General features: G+C 45.3%; 1 protein-coding gene across 1 annotated transcript in view; it reads left to right on the forward strand.

Moving 5' to 3' along the window:
- The first annotated feature begins 12984 nt into the window (after positions 1–12984).
- The window catches only part of FNDC3B (fibronectin type III domain containing 3B), a 147546-nt gene continuing 146171 nt past the window's right edge, over positions 12985–14359 (forward strand). Inside the window, exon 1 of the mRNA XM_042881193.1 lies at positions 12985–13147. The gene's annotated coding sequence lies outside the window, so the exon portion shown is untranslated. The remainder of the gene's footprint in view (positions 13148–14359) is intronic.

Here is a 14359-nt window from a genome sequence, read left to right on the forward strand (position 1 = left end):
GAGGCTTTATTCCAAGACGGTTTTCACATTTCCAAACCTAAAAAACCTAAAACAGTGATGAAAGGCTAGCTTGTTTGTTTTTGCTGGGGGGACCTGAAAGTGCATGCCTGTGAAGTCAGTCAGGAAAGTAGCAGCATTCCATGTTGTAGCTCTTGAAAATGATTACAAAGGGCAAGCCAGATGATTTATATAGATTTTGTGTTATCAGAACTGCTCTGGAAAATGCATGGTAAGATCTGGGATTGATTTATGCTAGGAGCTAGGGTCCGAGTTCAATCCCGAATCAGGATTAAAGAGAATTAGAGCATTCAGGGGAAGACTTAGGCTTCAAATGACAGAAATAGTGAGAGATCTAGCTGGCTTTGGTAATAGGCCGGGTTCTTTAATCACCTTGATTTTTTACACCTCTTCTTACAGGTAATTGAAACCACATTGTTTTACGTATATGCAGAATAAATTTCTATGGATAACATGTGCTTATCCTGAGGAATTATATTTTTGCCCGTTAACCGAGACAAAGAAGCTCCTTTTTGAATCCGTGACATCCCCTTGCATCTCAAGTCAAACACTGCGAGCCTGATTTGAATTCCAGTGATGAGGAATAACCTGATATCTTGCTTACGTTAGTGCATGAAAGGTTAATTCTATACATCTCCTAAGTTCCATACTGCGTGCCGGTTTGTTAAAGGCATATTACCACACAGATGGTGGGGGATTTTCAAAAGTACAAGGGAGGCCTGTATGTTATTAGTTTTGACTTTTTCTTTCAACTTTTTTCATGAAGTTCCCAGATGACTGCACACTCCTGAATGCAGCAATCTGTTTAATCCAGCTTTAGCCTTCCTTTTCCTGTTTTGCTGTGTACTTTTCATTCCATGCCAGCAGCTATTGAGGCAGCACTGTGGCTCCATTATCTGTTTTGGGCCTCATGGAATATACATTGGCTTTGCTCTTTGCGTGCCTGCATGAGGGAGAGGGAATAAACATACATGTGGCCAATTAGTACACTTAAATTAATGAAGAGCAATCTATGAATCTCGTTATTCTGAGAATTTGGAAATACTGAGAATGTTTTCCATGTAGCCTTCAAAAACTTCCAAAGCAGCTATAAGGTCACAGTCTAATACTCCCTTCTGTATACTTATGCCTTTTCTAAAAATATTTCCCAACATAATCTGCAGTATATGGAACAGGAGGGCAGAGGGGGAACTGCAGTGTTTACGACCAAAGTGCAAAGATGGGAAAGAAATGTAAGCCCGCAAAAGGCAAATCTTTTGATCTCTGCCTCTTTTTCCTCGTTATAAACTTAACAGTACCAGCAGTTATGTTTTAACTAAACACTGAGTTTATGGACCCGTGTCTCTGTCTACAGATAATGGAAGGTCAAGAGGAACTCTCCTCCTGCCTTTGCAGATTTTTCCTTGAATTGGGACACCCAAATAAGTCAGTGGGAGTCTAAACAACACCCGTGATTTGGATGTGTTGCTGCGCGTAGTACGTAGAATGTGATCAAAGATGTCTGCTCTGAATATATGTAACCCTGACAGGAAAGCACAGGTAGAAGGGCTTCTCATCCTGACAGAGCCAGAGCTGTGTCTTGTGAGGGCTACCGTGCCCAAGGGATTCCCTGAAGGCTTGTTTCATTTTGCAGTGGTCACATTGTGTCCTCTGGACAGAATGGCTGAGGTCCTCGACACCAGGAAGGCAGCTTAGGTATGCGGTGAGGAAGTCAAAGGAAGATCAGAAGTCCCATAGAATCCCAGAGAAGAAATAAACATAATCTAGTCTGCATTTAGTACTCACGCCATCCAAAAGAATAAAAATCTTCTTCTTTACACTTTATCACAGGAAAAAGCACGGGAAAAAGAAATAGCAGATTCTACTGTTCCTGAAGCCCTCTGAGATGTATAAACAAGTAACTTGGCACTGGACATCAAGGAAGACTTGATCAGGGCAATGTATAAAGGCAATAGCTCAGACAAGCGTGTCTATTGGAAAAGCAAGCATGTCCCTTGTCACTGTTGGTCATTTATAATTTAGGCTCTGTGTTCACAACTAGTTCTGAACTAGTTCCAAAAATAAAATGAAAAAAAACCCAAACAGTTCCTGAGAGGTCGGTATTCTGGCTCTGACTGCCATTGGCTATGAGCACGCCTTGGTGCACAGCATGGAGCTGAAGCTGGAGCTTAAGCACAGGCAGGACATTCCAAGCAGCCCTGCAGTTAAGCAACACTTTTCACCCCTGGGAAGTCTCCCTTCCAAGCACTTCCATCATTCCACATGGGCTTCTTTCAAAGTAGGCTGTTGGCTGTTGTCAGTGATTTTTCTTCATTCGTATTCCTTTTGAAGATTTTAGGATGTTTGGGGAAGGTGCTGTATTCATTTTACCAGACATTTCAAGTTCTAAAAATCGTTACCTGCAAAGGTATTATCCTGATGGGGAATTAGTTCCAGCTTTATTTGCAGAAGAAAGCAAGCCATGTACAAAGTGAAGGATGCCTGGCGTCTTCCCAGAAGCAGCAAGTCTGAATTGAGATCTGTTCGGGCATTCTGGATATTTGCATCCCTACGTGCAGAAAAAGCAAGTAAATGTAAATGAGTGTTCCTGGAAACACTGGAAAGCAAATATATATATTTTTTGCTTACCCTAAAAAGACCTGGTAGTAAGGATCATGAGAGCAAGAGCCCAATAGCAATTTAGAAGAGAGAAGTTCTAAACTTCCCCAGCAGGAGATGAGAGGCAGTAGTTCAGCACTGGGATCAGCACTTGCCCTTCCTTTCTGTAACTCTCCTTTTCCCAGCTGTAACCCTGCTGTGCCCTGCTGGTGCTGCCATCAACTACTGGGGCAGCGTGGTTCTCAAATATCCATCAAGAGTTAGCACAAAGTAGCTGCACCACTGACTCTGTCAGTATAATTAGACTGGTCCTTCATCTAAGAGGGAGGCTTCAGGGGCAAAGGAAAAGATGGATGGATGGATGGATGGATGGATGGATGGATGGATGGATGGACGGATGGATGAATGGGGAATTTGCCCAGCACAAAGAAGTTGAGCAGAGGGCTAATAGATAGCAGAGGAACCAACTGAGTTCTCCTCAAAGTTAAATAATGGATAGACAGAGTGAAGTCAGAGCTATACAAAAATATTCAGATCTTGGTATCTTATTTTAATGGGGTATTATTCTTACCATGTACCTACAACTACCTAGACCCTTCTGACCAGATGCTTCTTGCTTAGCTGGCACCAAGATGCCTAGTCCAATGTTTTATTTCAGCTGCATCTCAGCATCCAGAATCATTTCATCCTCAGCAAACTCCTTTAGGTGGAGTGAAGGCTGCACAAATCCGAGCTTCGATGCAGGAAGCGCCGAACCGCAGCGTGTGGTTTGTGCACACATGCATGCGAGTGCACGTATGTGCTCATCAGGGAAACAAAAAGGAGGAACTGAGGCAGCAGACACATGACTCAGGATGTGGGCGAGATCGGTAATGTAACCCCGTCCTGTGGGATTATCAGCAAGTTGGGATCTTCGTTCTGCAGCCGCTGGGCCACATCCCAGCACACAGTGCTGCAGGCAACGTTTGTGCGCAGCAGGCGGTTATCCACGGCAGCAGGTAAGGATTAGTATCCAGCTGGGGTTTCACTTCCCTCGGCAGGGTGAACTCTGCAGCTGCTCAGAAGGAAATAATGCAGCTTGTTCTGCTCTACACCTCTATCCAGAATACCTCCGTCGCTTCGTATGCTGTCTGAAATCAGTCACGGAGTGAATATGACTGGAGAAAATAAGATAACAAAACAAAAATGGATGAAATCAAACATTTTGGGGAATCCTCTTTTTCAGCCAGACCAAACTCCCGGCCCGACTGAGCAGTGATGTGAAATCCAGTGAGGGCAGCAGTAGGGGATGAGCCAGCAGGGAGACACGTAAGTTGTGTCTCAGGTCTGAATTACTGCCAAAGACTGCATTTGAAGCTACAGCTGGAGCTGCAATTTGGGCAACGAAGTTCAGCCTAACCCAATTCGTATTCCAGACAAGGCAGTGATACCACAGGGTTACGTTTTCTGTCTTTGAGTTTAGTGGGATGAATTTAGGTTTGCATTTTTCACCCTCCAAAATCTTATCATCCCATTAAGCAGCTTGTTTCCACCAGTGTAATTAATAAGGAGACGGCAAAGGATCACTTTGTTTCATCTCAGGTTTAACAGCCCATTCATCTCCCTAGTCTGTGGAGGCTCTCCCACGCAGTGTGTGCTTTGGGCAGCATTTGTTCTCGTGTTTATAGCTACAGGTTACAGAAACACAGCTTATTAAGGAAACCTTTGAAAAAGAAAACATTTGATTATTTAATTGCTAGTTCAGTAAAAAAAAGCAACACTTGTGTTTTCACCTTCTTGAGCGATATCTTTTGGCTCTTCACAGTGTAGCATTTGTATCAGTTCAGTGTTTTTAATTTAAACATTTTTCCTCCATCCACAATGTAAGTATGTTCTTTATAAATTTTGGTTACATTATTTCATTTTTTCTCTTTTAAATTCGTGGAATTAAAGTATTCAGATGCTATTGTCTGGTTACTAAAATGGAGTCACAAATCATTTCATGGAAGTGAGCAGTTTTTGGGATCAAGTTCAAGCTTGTGTAGGGATGAGATAGAATGACCTTAAAGAATTTATCTGAAGCTTTAATCTTTTCTCAAAATGAATAACTATAGTTCTCTTTCTCTCATTTTAAGTGTACTGCTATACAAAAACGTAAAGTAAAATATGGACATATCTTAAGCATTTGTTGAAATGAGGATCTTTGGAGCTCTCCTGTGGAAGACACAGCTATACTTTCTCCAAATATTCGTGCCTTGGCCCTCAGTCCTGCACGTGCCCTTTGATTATTGTGAAAGCTGCAGCATGCTCTCAGAACCATCCCATATAACAGCAGCCCCATCTATTTTGGGCATGTTAATCCGCAGGTAAAGTCAAATGTATACATGCATCTACTGCAGTCTGAAGGGTTGGTGCAATTTGGGGTTAATCTGCCGGGACTGCAGTGCCAATCAGGAGAAATTAGCACTCTCAATTCAGTGTTGCTTCCAAGGAGCTGCACAGTTTCATGAGGCATTTGTGCGAATTCCAATGGAGAAATACTGCAATCCCTGTTTTACAGTCACAGGAGAGCAGGAAGACCGAAGAACTGAGGGAGTGGTGGGATGACAAGAAGTGTGTTTTTTGGGTAGGGATTAAAATGCTGCCATACGAAACCAAGTATTCACTTGATCTGAAGTCTTTCTGCCAGTTCCAGTTTATTTTAAACATTCTGACGGATTAACTCTGAGCAGCCAGGCTTCATGCCAGATCAGGCCCTGTCCATCACTTCCATCCCCACCATACGCTGAGTCCCAGAGCAGAAGCAGGCTGTGCATCAAGGTGTCAGGTTGACACAAAGTGTATCATGTTGAGACAATGACAGGAGAAGCATTAGGGATGTCTACTGTCAGGAAAGGGACGTGTTTTTCAATCATCCTGAAATGTTTATTATATTTATTTACTCTTTACTGTATGTGGAACAATATTTATAGCAGCAGTGGTTGGCATTTGTATAGCATATTTCCTCCCTAACAGCTATTTTTTATAGATCACAAAGAATTTTTATATCTGCCACCAACGAAGCCTCATATATTCATTGTGTGGGTAATGAAAGTTACTCTCTTTGCTTTTCTGTCATTTCAAGACTTATTTAAATAATATAAATATTCAAAATTTGAAAGAGAAGCAGAAACTTGTGAAGAATCCATTTGCCTTTTTATTTTAACGTGCCCCAGTCACACCTCAAGTTCTGCAATGGCTCTGTGGTTGGCCTTCAAGAGAAACACAAGTGCACCTCCCACCTATTGGCCCCCAAATGACTCAGGGCCGACCCAAGCGAGAGACAATCTGCCTTCCATCGCAGAGCACAGCTGAGATCTGACACAGTGCATACAAGGCAGGAGCTGGTTGCATACATGGGCTTCAAAACGCAATTCAAGGTTTTGTTGATCTATAGGGCATATTGCAAGACCTTAATTTTATTTCAAATCAAATTATACGTGGGTAGAATTTGGGACAGAACACAATGAGAGTGGCTACTTATTGTAGATAAAAGAAGTAATGGAATGGTAAAATAAGCTTGATTTTGTAGAATTATTCTAGCCCGAGGCACAGTTAGCTGAAAGCATTTTTCCAAGGCCATACCGGAACATTTGTATTCCAGGCTCCATTATTTATCAACATGAAACAGACACATTATCTCAAGCATCACGTTTTAAGTCTGGAAATGTTACTAACTTGGTAAATCATTTTAAAACTTTTCGAAGCAACATTTTATATATTTCCATGCAGCTCTGGGGAATCTGTAGGAAAAAAAGTCGCTGATGGTGAGGAGTCTAAAAACTTCCTTACATTCCCTAGTGCGTTTTTGAGATAATAGACTGAAACTTGGTGATGTATTTTTCATAAGGGTCTCCCACCTGGCTTAAAGGGATATGTCACCTTACGTCCCCTTACAAGACTTGGAGGAGCAGTGTCTTGCTTTGAAAATCACCATGCATTTCCACGTGGACTTGCATGTGGTATGGATGGGCACCTCCATTCAAAAGCGACGAGCCCTCACCTGTCTCCCAGGGAATTTGTGATGCTTACTGCTGGCTAGGAAAAAAAAAAAGAAAAGAAGACCCTGTCTCCATGTATTTTTGCTGCATTTGTGACTAAAAATACACATAGCAGACTCCTGAAAGAATAGGGAACCTGTCACTGAAGCCTAAGGCAAGAAGCTGCTCTGGATCCAAGAGTACTGGGATGGGGTGGGAGCTGGGGGGCTGCTCTCCAATGTCTTGCTGTGATTTCTGGAGATCTGTGAGCAGGGACTGAGATGCCATTTCAGCACTGGGGGGCTTTATGAATCCTCTGTTGTTTTAAAGATATTTATGTGTTTACTCAATGCAATATGAAATTGCTGTGTTGTTTTCTCTTATGTCTCAGCAAACCCAGTGTTCTGAGCCACCAGTGCTGCTTTCTAATTACAGCTCTGGAAACTCCTGAACTGTAACCAGCAGTGCTATCTCTTCTTTTTGTTTTTGCCAGGTGCTTTTTCATAATTAGTTTGGGAAAAAAATCAGTAGTAATGATTGTTTAAAATATCTACGTTTAATGCTTTGCTGTTTCAGAGCCGATCTGCTGAATCACTGACAACTGTTTAATACCAAACTGGCAGCATCTCTTGTCAATTTCTCTATAGCCTAAAATCTCTGCATTGCATATGCATGTAATTAACAATAGATAAGGCTATTTAAAGGCTATAAAAGGAGCACAAATCCTTGCTGATTGATTTTAAATTTGAATTTTTGACAAAACGCTGCCTGTAAAATGCAGTAGAGAAGGAAAAGTCAAAGTAAAAAGCAGAAACTACTTAGGAATTAATTAGAAACCTTGGGAGGAACTGGGAATAAAACGTCCTGTATAGTGCTTCCACTCAGCAAGAAAAATAAATGTTTACTTACCAAAGTGTTTATTTCTAAATTGTCAGGTGTGGCTGCCTTTACAGGAAGGCATGTGCATAACTGGCATGGGAAAATAAGAAAAGTATCTGGCAAAATAAATTCTGGGAGTAGGAAGGAGATACAGAATAGGAAAAATACTGTGATAGAAAAGGGCAGTGGAGCAGCATAAGTTTGCTGGTGTGTGCAGAAATGACAACATCTGATTCTTTTTGCAGTGGGGAGAAGCTATTCAGCATACTTGAAGTTGTTCCTGCTTGCATTTTCTCCCCCACTTCTTCCTCTGTCGGTTTTTCTTTGTTGTTGTTGTTTGTTTTTTAATGACAAGACAGAAGATAAATCGCAAAGACTGCTGCAGGGGAAACACTGAATACAACCACCTAATTATGAATTTCCTGAACGTGCAACATGACCAGGAGCAACTGGACAGGATTAGCATTGTATGTTTCATCTCCAGCTGTTTCATGAATACCAATCTACAAAATCTTCCAAGAGGAACATTTTTTTCTGTGGTCCCACTTTTGGCTTTAACAATGCAAGCAAGCAACACTGCTTTGTTTTCTTTAGACACCAAACTGAAACGAGAGCTTTCAACAAACCAAACCAAACCAAACCTAAAGAGCCAAAGGTCTGCACAGCGTTAAGGAGATTTAGCTGAAATATTTGTCAAATATCAGAAGAGTCTCCTTCCCGTTGGCAGAGTGGGGCCAGCATTGCAGAGATGTGCCCTTATGAGACAATAAATGAGTCTATTTTCTTCTGGTGCAGTGGTCAGAAGTTATTGTTTTGAATAAGCACAACTGGTGTGTAATCTTCATGGCAAGCTTCTTGGGTTGGTTCAGCGCCAATGCTCTTTGGAAGCACTTGGCAGATGGGAGCTTATTTAAACTTATAAAACCAACGTAGACAAAAACATGTAAAAAATGCACTGTGTAAGTCCTCAGCTCGCAAGCAGAAAAATTATGAAGACAATGGTGCTTCTCATGGAAGTGAGGGCAACAGGAACATTTTCTTTCCATCATGCCTTTGTAAAGCTTAAGGACAGTTAACAGAATACTACTGCTGACAAAAAACTTATTCGCTAGTGTCAGAAATTGCATCTTTAGAACAGTGATGCTGGTATATAAAGAGTCTCTTCTAGCTCCTGTTGAAGTCACTGGGACTTCTGGGACTTCTCATAGAGCTCAAGGGCACATTTAGTGCAGAGTAGTAGTGTGGGAGACTGAAACACTGAGCTGACTTTGCCTGTTAAATGTAATAAAACATTTAAAAATAAGACAACTGGTTTTACCACAGGCTGATGAGCAGTGCAAACTTACAACACACCCCAATAAAAAGGTGGATAATTTTTATTTCAGACTCTAGTAGCAATTAGTCCTTTGATCATATCCCAGTAAAAAGATTTGGGGGCTTAACTCCTGCATGTGTTACCGAGCATGTGAAATAGTGACCTGTCTCCTAAAAAGGGAAAAAACTACCAATTAATACCATGAATACAAACTCCTAACCAAACTCAGTTCACGAATTCAAAAGCATGAATATGTGCTCAGTGAATAACTGGCATTCATTTCATCTAAATAGAGAAGCACAGATAGAAATCCTGCTTCATGCTAATGTTTACATGCCCTAGTTATTTAAAAAAAGCGTCCTGCAGATTTTTGGATTCCCCACAGTAAAAGGGACCGTCCCAACCTAAGCGCTGAGCTTCTCCAGATCTTCTGGCCTGGGCCAGTTCCCACCAGCACTGCCTTGAAATAAAACATTGCTAAGATTGAAGGGACTCAGTACATTTTGGTCTGTACGATCTACTGTGCATTTAGCTTTCCTTCTATCAGATAAAAGAGTGAGAGGAGGCTACTCTGACAAGAAACTTCTGTATGGTTTTGAGTATCTATCTGTTCTAATCGCTCTGATTTTAATGGTTTGAGATGCATAATAGGGCAAGGGCTTGGAAAAGAACTCACTGACAAGAACAAACAGATTGTATGGTCCCTGCTTTGCTGTGTGATTACAAGGGAGTGGGACATCATTTTCCTAGGGAGATCACTCCAGTGTTTGGCTTCTATACCCTGCCCCTTCCCGCCTAGGTAGGGGGTGCAGGCTGGAGTCTAATGGGAATGCAGCCTGGTCAGTAGCCTTCTGTAGGCCAGGCAGGCTGTTCCATGCTAGCTGTGCCTTTTTTCCTCCATTCAGGTTTCTACTGGCTCTGACAGTGAGAGCTGAGCCTGGAGCTCTGCCTTGTGCACCACACTGAACACCACAGCCCAAGCCAGCCTGCTCCCCAGCACCTCCATAACGTGCTTGGGGAAAAACTCGTGCACGGCACACACTCGTGTTGCGTGGTACTGAGAATGCCTGTGGGTAGTGCTCCCCAGGTAAAAAAACAGTGCTCAGCAAATAAGTCAATCAAAGCATTCTCTGTGTGCCACTGGACAGCACTGGTGCCAAGATCTCAGCCTGCCCTCGGAATACAGAGCATGCAGCTTGAAATGGTGAAAGTTGAACTTGGATCCCATCAGAAAGCTGAGGGAAAGCATCTTGTAAAAATAAAGACTGTCTTCACAGCCTTTACAATAATGTCTGATCTTAGATTCCACATCGTGGTTGCACGCACAGAGTTTCCACAGGCTCCTCTCTGGAATTTTTCACCAAATAGGAGGGGATGGCTCAAGGGGATGATGGCAGAATACAGAATATGGAATTGTTTTGGATCCAGCACTGGTCAACAGTCCCTAAATTGTTAGTGTCTGATGACTAAACAACTCCTGCTTGAAAAATGCTTAGGGTGTCAGCCTGGTGCTGGTAGAGCTGTGTCGGGAATGGCTGTCCTGGTCAATGGTGCCAGCCTTCACCCTGTCCTTCTGCACAGGCAGAGAAGTGCTCCTGCCCTTCTGGCTCCACTTGCTTCCTGAATAAGCAGAAAGATCTCACCAAGAGAAAACTAGGCATATTATTGAAAGCATAGACTCGGGAAAAAAAGGACTCATCAAAATAGAAAAGTTGAGTTCATGGCATCGGTCTGCATTTGTTTGGGTGATAGTTCAGGTCAATTGCTTTCTCCGGAGTAATTTGTCCGTCCCCGATGTGTCACCATGTTAAGCTAGTTCTTTTCCTTTTTCAGTGGCAAAATGTTTCCTCCTTGTCTGATTAATGCTTTTCCTTGATCAGCTGGTTTGGGGAGTAAACCATTTAAGAAAGAGGTAGGAAATTTCTGAGGAAAAGCAGTCCTTGCTCCCCTCCCAGCCTCTTCCTTGTGCTTTGACACATGTCCAATTTCCACTGAACCATTCTACTGTTGCTGTTAGCTGTAGCTGGTCTTTGAGTTCATCAGAATGGAGTGGCGGAAAAGAAGTGCTCTCAGGAAAAGGTATGCATTTGTTCCAGTCCTAGCTAAACTTGCTTTTTCATGTCTGATACATCCTGAGGTTTTGGTAAGATTGGAAACCATACAGAAACCAAATAACCGGGCACATTTTTTTTTTTTCTCAGACATATCCAGTGTGGCTATGGCAGATGAGCATCTCTTTGACTTCTGCCCCAGTGGTGAAACGAAAGTGAAGTAAGTGTGAACTGTAAATGCTTTATAAACTGCAGGGAAATGCACACCGCCCACCCACCATTGCTCGTATTGATGGCATAGGACATCTCTGCTTCTGCTGGCGAGAGGACAACTCACCCAACATCCCCACATCCTGAGCCTGTGTCGATTCTTCAGACAAGACCCAGCCTCCCTCCGGCCCATTTGATAGAACAGATACAAACCCAGAGTTTTCATTTCCTTCCTTTGCTTTATTTATTTTCATTTTTCTATCTTCAGGTTTGTTTACTCTTCACTTTAATCTCTCAGTAAATTTTTAGCTCGAATATTTCTTTCCTCTCTAAACCAACTCCCTCTTCCCCTTTTCTCTCTCTTTTCCTTCACAAAGCAGCCCACAGGACCAAGTCAAGGCTTTACCACCCTAGTGAATAATTAATCTCATCTGAGTCTGTAACTTAATCCAGGATCATCAAAAAGTCTGCATGTTTGGGGTCACTAATAAAACAAAACATTTTTCTGCTTTTAGATTTTACCCATTACAAAAGTTTCTGCAATTAACAATGAACAATACTTGGTGCTGGCTGGCCATTTTACATTGAAAGATCTTTCCCATGGGAAAATGCTAATTTTCTATTTTCATAGGAACTATCTACTTCAGATAACTTTATTTTCATTTTTTTTCCTGTGCTTTGGTCTCTTAATATAACACTCAGCTAAGTTGGGTATAACATTTGTGCTGAACTTCTATGCCAAACTGATATTTTTTTGGAGTGAGTTTTGACAAGCAGAATATCAAGACCACAGGAAGGCCTTTTTGTTGCTGTTTTAATGGAAGCTGATGAAAATGTACCTAGGCTGATCAAATCCCATAGAGTTTCTGAAAGAAAACCTGGATTTGGTAAGTGATATAGGGCATAGGAGAAACAAAACCAGGGACTTGGGAAACACTTGCACAGCTTGCCCAGAGTGGTGGTAGATGCCCCATCTGTGGAGACACTGAAGGACAGGCTGGGTGGGACTCTGAGCAATCTGACCAAGCTGTGGGTGTTCACTGCAGTGGGGTTGGACTGCATAACCATTAAAGGTTTCTTTCAACTCAAATGATTGTACGGCCCTACAATTCTATGACTTGGCCAAATCCAATGACCCCTCATGAAACAGATGGCATCACTGTATGTCCAGAGAAAGACAACAAAGCTGTGAAGGGGCTGGAGCACAAGTCTGATGGGGAGAAGCTGAGTTCAGACTGGAGGAGGCTCAGGGGAGGCCTTATGGCACAGATGCCCAGGGAGTGGTGGGGTCACCATCTGTGGAGGTGCTCCAGAACCATGAGGATGTGGCACTGAGGGACGTGGGCAGTGGACACGGGGGAATAGGTTGGGGATCTTAGAGGTCTTCTCCAACCGTAATGATTCTGCGATTCTATGACACAATGAGTGTTCAGGCCCCGCTTTAAGCTTCTCCGGTAACCAGATTAAATCTTTACCCCGATTCCCACACCGCACCCACGCGTACGGAGAGCTGAAGCACCCAACAGCTCCACTCTACAAGGGGACAACTCCATCTCCCCTCTGCGGCTGTGCCACTGCGGCGTGCCGGGTATTTCTTCATCTCGGAGGAACGCCGCCTAAACCAGACGCACGGCTGCCCACACGGAGCTGCCCCAGCTCCCACCTCGCCCGTGTGAGGAGCAGAGCGGAGGGGCCGGAACCCGCCGGACATCGAAGCCGCCACGGGACTCGGGCACCAGCGCGGCGCCGCCCGGCCGCGGCTCGGCCCGCACTGCTCCCGCTCCGCCCGCCCGGACCGCCCCCACCCGGCGCCCGGGGACGGGGCGGAGGGACGGGGGCCGCCCCGGGGCGGGGCGGAGCGGAGCGGGAGGCCTCGTGCCACCGCCCGCCTCGGCCGGCTTTTCGGCGGGAGCCTCTACTCCAGAGTGCGCGGTAGCGTGGGCCGGCCGCGGGCCCCATGTGGTGCCTACATCACTGACATGGCGGAATCCCCACCAAGCCCTCCTGGCACCCGCTCCAGCTAGCTGCGACTCTCCGCCGGCCGCCGCGCCCGGCCCGGCCAGCACAGCCATCCGCAGGTGAGCACGGCGCTGCCCGGGCCGAGCGGGGCGCCCCGTTCTGGGCGCTCGGCCCCAGGCTCCGCGCCGCCCGCCCGTCCCGGCTCTTTTGTTCATCGCGGGGCGGCGGCCGCTGCCGTCGAGGAAAGTTTCTCCCGCTCGGTGCTGGGGTTGGGATGGGTGAGGGGGGAGAGGAGTTTCGCCGGGCTCCGGGTGAGGGGCGGCACGGCGCAGAGCGGAGCGGCTGTCAGCGCCTCCGCCCGCCGCAAAGAGCGGGGAGCCGCGGGCGGAACGTCGGCGCTGGGCTGGGCTGCGAGCGGGGCGAAGCGGCGTCCGAGTCTGGAGCTGGGGAGCGGCGGAGCGCGGCGCTGAGATCCGAGCGGGGAGAGGCTGCGGGAGAGCCGAGCAGCTCCTCCCGAGCCAGTCCGCCCTTGGCTGAGCGGTCTGGGGAGGGAAGATCCTGGAAACGTGGTGCGTTGCTCGCCAGACACCTCTGTAAATGGCATGGTACCAGCAGACGGGAGGGGAAGAAAAGAGAAGAAGTCTTTGAAAAGCTGAACTTAAGCTGAGACGCGTCTGCAGCCCTCTCTGTGCCTCCCCCCGTCCCAGTTCTCAGAAATGCGCTGTTTGAACAAGGCTTTGGCTGAGGCGGTGCGGTCGGGGCTCGGTGTAACGAAGCATTTATCCCATCGCTATTTGTAGCAGAAAGGCGGGAGCTGCCGCTCTCCACATTGGTAACGTTGGATTTCGTTTGCATTTCTTTCCTTCAAGTTCCCTTTCACAGTGGGGAAACTGAGAAGTGGAAAAGGCCAAGTTTCTTGTTCAGTGGGTGTTGTTTTTCCCTCTGTAGCTCGGTGCTGGGCTGCAGAGCAGTGCTCAGGTACACCCGTACCCGTGGCCACTGGTTCTGACCACATACCCTGCAGAGCCCAGGGCTCCTGTGTACATCTCTGCAAGGTGCCAACCTAGTCTGATCTGAGCTTACCAATGTGGTGGGCGGTGGGATTTCAGGCTGGCATGCTGTTTTATGTCCAGAATGTGATTTCTCTGACTTTTTTATGTGCTGCCCTGGCTGATGGATTGCTGCTGGGGCATAGAGTGTGCTTGTGGGAATGCTCCCAGGACCCCCAACCACTTCCCCTACAGGACAGCCCCTTACTTGTGGTCTCACCCCTCTGCCACCTGTGCCTTTTTCTTGTCAGTATGAGAATATGCAACCAGTGCTACCAATAA

Source organism: Lagopus leucura, unplaced genomic scaffold (assembly GCF_019238085.1).
Source record: "Lagopus leucura isolate 7727_CA_CO unplaced genomic scaffold, USGS_WTPT01 Super-Scaffold_100029, whole genome shotgun sequence".
In the NCBI taxonomy this organism is placed as follows: domain Eukaryota; kingdom Metazoa; phylum Chordata; class Aves; order Galliformes; family Phasianidae; genus Lagopus; species Lagopus leucura.